We start from the raw sequence: 6000 nt of genomic DNA, 5'->3' as shown, positions 1-6000 counted from the left end.
TGCTTCAGAAGAGCTCCATATATTTAAATGCTCCTTCACTTGAGGAACTCCCTCTTTCCCTTCCTATCTGTCCTGAAGAGCCTACACCTGTTGACTCCTGCACCCCAGTAACACAAGCTCTCCCACCATGTCTAAGTTATTCCAAGCGTTGTAGCTGCCACACCACATGTAGGATTCTAGGTCCTCCATTTACCTTGTATCCTGAGCTCCTAATTCCTGAGATCTCTATTGTACCCATTACCTTACACCATTTGCTTCTCAGCCCTGTCCACTGTTTCTTCCGTTAACTGAGTGTTGTAGTCTCCTTCCCCTATCATTCCTAGTTTACAGTTCTCTTCAGTAGGTTGCTCAGCCTATTGGCAGAGGTGCTTTTTCTGCATAGTTGAGTGGATCACATATTTTCCCAGCAGTCACCAATCCTCAGAGGTTTCCATGAATGCAAAAGCTAAATCCCTCTCAAAAACACCAGCTTCACAACCAGGCAGGTGTTGACTTACAGGATCCATTTACTCCTTCTCAAGCCTTTGATCTTCACAGACTAAACCACCTGGTGCCCCACAAAATCCACCTGAGCCCCAGAGCCCTGTGGTCACTCCTGGTAGGCTCAGCATCTCCCTGGCAGTATCATAGGTGCCCGCAAGGAAGAGCAACAGGAGGTGACAGTCCAAAGTCCAAACAAGCCTCAACAGTCTTCCCACAACATCCTGGGTCTGAGCACCTGGTTAGCGGCGAAACCCATGGAACTTCAGGTCAGTTTGTTAGATGGGTGCCTGTGCCCCTCACAGGAGATGTTCTCCAACAGTTGTCACCTTTCTTTTTCCCTTTGTGCATAAACATGTTTGAGGCTCAAACATCTCTGACACCTCCCCTAAAGGAAGGTGACATCCCTCCCCTATTTCCAAGGGCACTGTACCTGCTCTGTAACTACAGCATGAGGCTATGTGGGTACTGAATTGCAGAGCTTTGGGAGAGGATTCCAGAACACTGAAAATGACAAAATAAGCAAACAATTAATGCAAGTAACCCTTAATGCAAGTTTTTGTTGTTGTTGTTGTTTTTTGTTTGTTTGTTTTTAAATGGACTTGATATGTGCATGAGGAGCTCAAAGGATGAAATGATTTACTCACTTGAAGACAAAATATTTACAGCTTCCAAGGGCATGTACAATTCTCACCTGATGAGTGACACTGTAAGATCGGTAATATTAGACTCCCTGATATGAATAAGTTTAGCATTTGCTGTTCAAGTCCAAAGCTTTGTACATCTATTTTGGAAAAAAAAATATATAAAAAAAACATAGACAAAATCATGTTTGTCACACCTCAACACCCCATTATCTTCAAAATATTTTTGAGATAAAACCAATATAATCATTTTGTCTAATGAATTTCCACGTGTAAAACAGACTGGAACAGAATAAACACTCTGCTGATGGAAACAGGGAGTGAATCCCGTAGTTCACTCCACCATGGTCACATTTAGCACTGAAGCTATAGCCAGAACATTAATGGATACCTCATATCGCCACTGCCACCACTAACCATGATGAGTTTGAGTTTAAAATTGTCATTTTATACCAGAAGATGGATCTTGTAATTTTATACCAAATCTGGTCACATTTTATATCAAATCTGGTCATGACCAGAACTAATTTCTGAAAACCTCAGTGTGAAACTTAACAGAACTATATTTTTACTGCCTTTACTTCAGACAATATTCACTATATTTCCTCCCAATGATATTAAAGTTTTCTTTATATTCTTTCTGACTAGTCATAGTGATCTATGACAGTCATAGCAATAGTGATCTGTGAAGACCAGATTTCATTACAAGTTGCTCCATCAGACTGTGGAACTGTTAACAAGCTTACCTAGATAAGCAATGCAATTTTATTGCACTTCTTTGCTGCATGTTGTCCAAGATATAGATGACACTTTTAGTGCAAAACGATTACATGCAATTGAACCCTTAGTTACACATTTATCCTTATGATCATTTAGTAGACAACATTAACTTAGCATTACTTCAATAGTTTTATATTCTACTTATGTGACTAGAAGTTACATATGTCTAAGGTGTTTAAAATGGCCTGGGTAAACCAGTAAAATGGTCCAAGAGGTCAAAGATCTGGCCATATAAAGAGGCCATATAAAATAATCTTTGTCATGTTTGTGTTTTTTTTCAGCTAGAACACAGACTAGAAGCATTCTGCTTATCTGTTGTATATCAGTTTCAACCTGTACAGGAATATCAATTACTTTCCAAGGATAGTCCTCACTTTGTTTCTTCAAAAGTGAGGAGTGATAACAGCATATGTTGATTTTCTTATCTTTCTCAGAAAAACAGTCTTAACTTAAAATAAACACTAACCTTGCATCTCACAGAGAAAAGGGCATTTATTTACCAGAATATTTTGAAGGTATGAAATTCAATTTAATAAAAGGCATATTAAATAATAAATGTTTAGAAAACACGTTCAATTAGATGACAAAGTAGTTGTTTAAGTGTGACTGCCTTTTTTTTTTTTGAAATCTTTGCTAGACTCTATGCTTGTCACCAAATTAGATGTTTTCCCATGGTACACATTATAAATTAGGTGGTTCATACCATGAGGTTTATAACCAGTGACCAGAATTATAACCAACAATATTTGTTAGTGTCTTCAAATATTTCCAATATTTTGGACCCTGTTTTGATCTCATCCTAGTTTCATACAACAGTAACTGCTCATCTTCCACAAGTTCATGACTGATTCTGGGATAGGTTAGAACAGCCTGTGATTTTATATGAAACATTAAAGGTCTCAAACATGTTTTTAAGGCACAAACTAATATCTATTTGCATTCTATAAGGCACACCTCAAAACCAGAAAAGTAACTTTTTGTACTCACTACTGTTACTACCAACATTCCTAACTACATACAGCACATCAAAGCTACCTTAATGCACAGGTACCTATGGAAATTTTCTACCATATAGATCAGATGCATTCTCTGTTTACATCTCAAGATGCAGGAATATTATATCTAGAATTCTGTAAATGTAATGAGAAATAACTTCTACAAAATCTGTATCCCTACAGAAATTTAGGGGGAAACAAATTGTCTCTCATGCAGCACATTCACAGGAAATGCCAGATTTCATCAAGAGGGAGATTAAAATCTGGAAGTATTAACCTTTCGCAAGCCAGAAACAAACAAACAAAAAAAGGCAGTCACACTGCCCAATGAAGACGGACTGCACTCTGCAGTCTCAGTGAAACTAAGCTTTGTTATTTTTACCTTCTCCTACTTAAATATCTTCTATTACATTAATATCTTAAATATTCTTGTCAGCTTTCATGATCAGCTACTTACACTCCCAAGGCCTACTGTTTTAAATCAGCCCCACTGGGCACAGTGTCCCAGTATCACTGAACTTGGGAACACTTCTCAGGTTTGCCATTCCTCAAATCCTGATGCTGAGAGCCCTGGACCTCCAAGAATATTTTAAAAGAGACAAGGTCAAGCCTATGTGATAGACAATCTCATTTGGTTTCTGGCATGGAAGCAGAAAGCACAGAAATGCTACTGTAGCTATCTAATTCCACAGCTCTGCAAAGGTTTACCTTTCCTAAGGCAGCCTGTTTACTACACTGCAACAAGATCTGGAGTCCTAGCAAGCAGAGTGCAACAGGATTGAAGATACAAGGCTCTAGCTCGAAAGTAGAACTAGGACATGGACAATTTTGACCCTAACACCAAAGGAGTTCACGTTGACCCTATGTCAGGTCCAGCAGAACTGAAATCTTGCCAAACTGAAATTATTCCAGGCTTAATGAGGTGACATTCTTATCACATCCAGTTCTGTCTCTCTAAATATTAGGCCACACTCAGCAGCATCTAGTCTCAGTGTGTGTTTTTCTGTACACTGATCCTCCATCCTGAACAGATGAGAGAAGGAAATAAATCTTTGCAAACAAGAAAAAGTCTTCATACAAAATACACTCAGTAAGCTGAGCTACATACACCCTGTTTAACTCAGTTCTGAACAAAGCTGTCAAGTATAAAACTGATTATTACATACAGCTGGGAGAAAAGGAACACCACCATTCAAAGTTATTTGAGGATTATAATAAAGCCAATGTATGTCACCCATTAAACTAATTGACAGTGAATCAGATTCTTGTTAAGACTGCCAATGCAACACACTATTATGGAAACCAGCAGTGGAGGGAAGCATTCTAACCTCCACAGAAGAGTCCTTTGACTCAATGGAATAATAAAGAGATTCACAAGTATGAAAAGTATAGCAGAACCATATATTCCAAACTCGAAATATGTTTATTCTACTACTAGTGGTGATATTGTCTAGGCTACTGAAATATCATACTGAAATATTGAGCAAGAGAAAGTCATATTGGCTCTGTTTCTCTTGTTACTATAAGCAGTGAAAATACATTTATAGACTCAGATCTTCTGCATAGCAGTGCCAAGAGAGCACAGGGAAAGATTATCATGATCTTATGAAAATTCTTTACTTTTTTTCTGAGTTGAAAGCTACAGTTGAAAAAAAAATACAAGATTGAAATCCTTGATGATGTCAAGGTTTTATGGTCAGAACATGAAGAGTAAGAATGACTCAGTGTGGGGACACAATAGCAGAAAAAACAGTTACAATTACTGTCAAGGAAGAGATCAACAAGATAGAAGTAGAGGATGATAAGCCATAAGGCAACCCAGAAAATCCATTTCACACTCAGGGGGACAAGTTGAAGAACAAGTAAATATTTCTGCTTTTAAAGAAGACTTTGCAGCAAAGCCCTGGCCAGTCTGCAACAGGATGAATATAAAAATGCTGAAAAAAATTATTAAAATAAACATAGAAGGTCACTCAATCAGAAAAATACAGAAGCTGTTAAGCCATAAGCCAAGAGAAATACCCTCTTCTTTAAGTAAAAGATTTAGTGGGAAAAGGGAAAAAATCTAACTTGGTAGCTAGCCATTTTAAAAGTGAATGGCAATACAAAACATCAAGATGCCTTGGCCTTAAAAAGAAGACTTTACAACACAATCATTGGCATTCAGCAGAAGGAAAAAAAAAATATTTGACACTGTACGGTCATAAATAAATTGCTGAGACATCAGCTAAGGTGAAGGCCTTTTGAAGGATAAGGCTGAAGGCTATAGTCTAGGTACAACAAAATAGGGATTAAAAAAAAAAAAAAAAGAATTTCCTAGAATACAAACCAATGAATGATTAGTGAAGCAAAGGCCATGGAGGCATAAACTGGAACCTTTCACATGACTTGCAAACTTGGAGAGAGATGCCAAAGGATATATAAGAATGAACAAGGAGAACACGGATTGAATTCTTTGCAGACCAATATGCTTTGACAACTTTGATGTCTCTTTTGCGTTCTCCTTGAAACGTCCCATCTCCAATTTGTGTCCTTACCTTAAACCACGCTGACATCTGTCAGCTGGGTTGTCAAAGCAATTTAAGCTAACCAGTATAACCTCACTTGGTAATCATGCTCAGTTTTCAGGATGCTAGTTTTCCATGTTTATTGGGTATTCCCCACGCACAAGCATAGCTCTTCACATATAACATCCATATGTCACTCTTACTGCCCTGTACTTGATACTTCAAAACATATTTCCAGGAAGCAGAGCCACAAGTGAACAATCCAGACTCCCAGTGGAATAAAGTGCCACACTCTGCTCCTGTCAACAGATAGTGACTTCTCTCTAGAATCTAGAGAACAAATTAAAATGTTTTGAATTTGAAATATCTATAAAGATGGCTGGATCATCAAGGCATACCCTAAAACCTGTATTTATGAAGCTTAATTAAAGGTAAGCACCTGAAGCACACACACACACACACAAAAAAAAAAAAAAAAAAAAAAAGATTTTCTAATTTATGTGGAAGTCACAGAAAGGCAGATATTTTGCCTTACACAGTATGTAGGTTTGCACAAAAAGAACTACAGGATAAAATTAGTCTCAAAATGTATGT

The sequence above is a fragment of the Anas acuta genome, chromosome 2 (assembly GCF_963932015.1).
Source record: "Anas acuta chromosome 2, bAnaAcu1.1, whole genome shotgun sequence".
In the NCBI taxonomy this organism is placed as follows: Eukaryota; Metazoa; Chordata; class Aves; order Anseriformes; family Anatidae; genus Anas; species Anas acuta.
The sequence above is the reverse complement of the archived record's forward strand: the minus strand, read 5'-3'. Positions refer to the sequence as shown.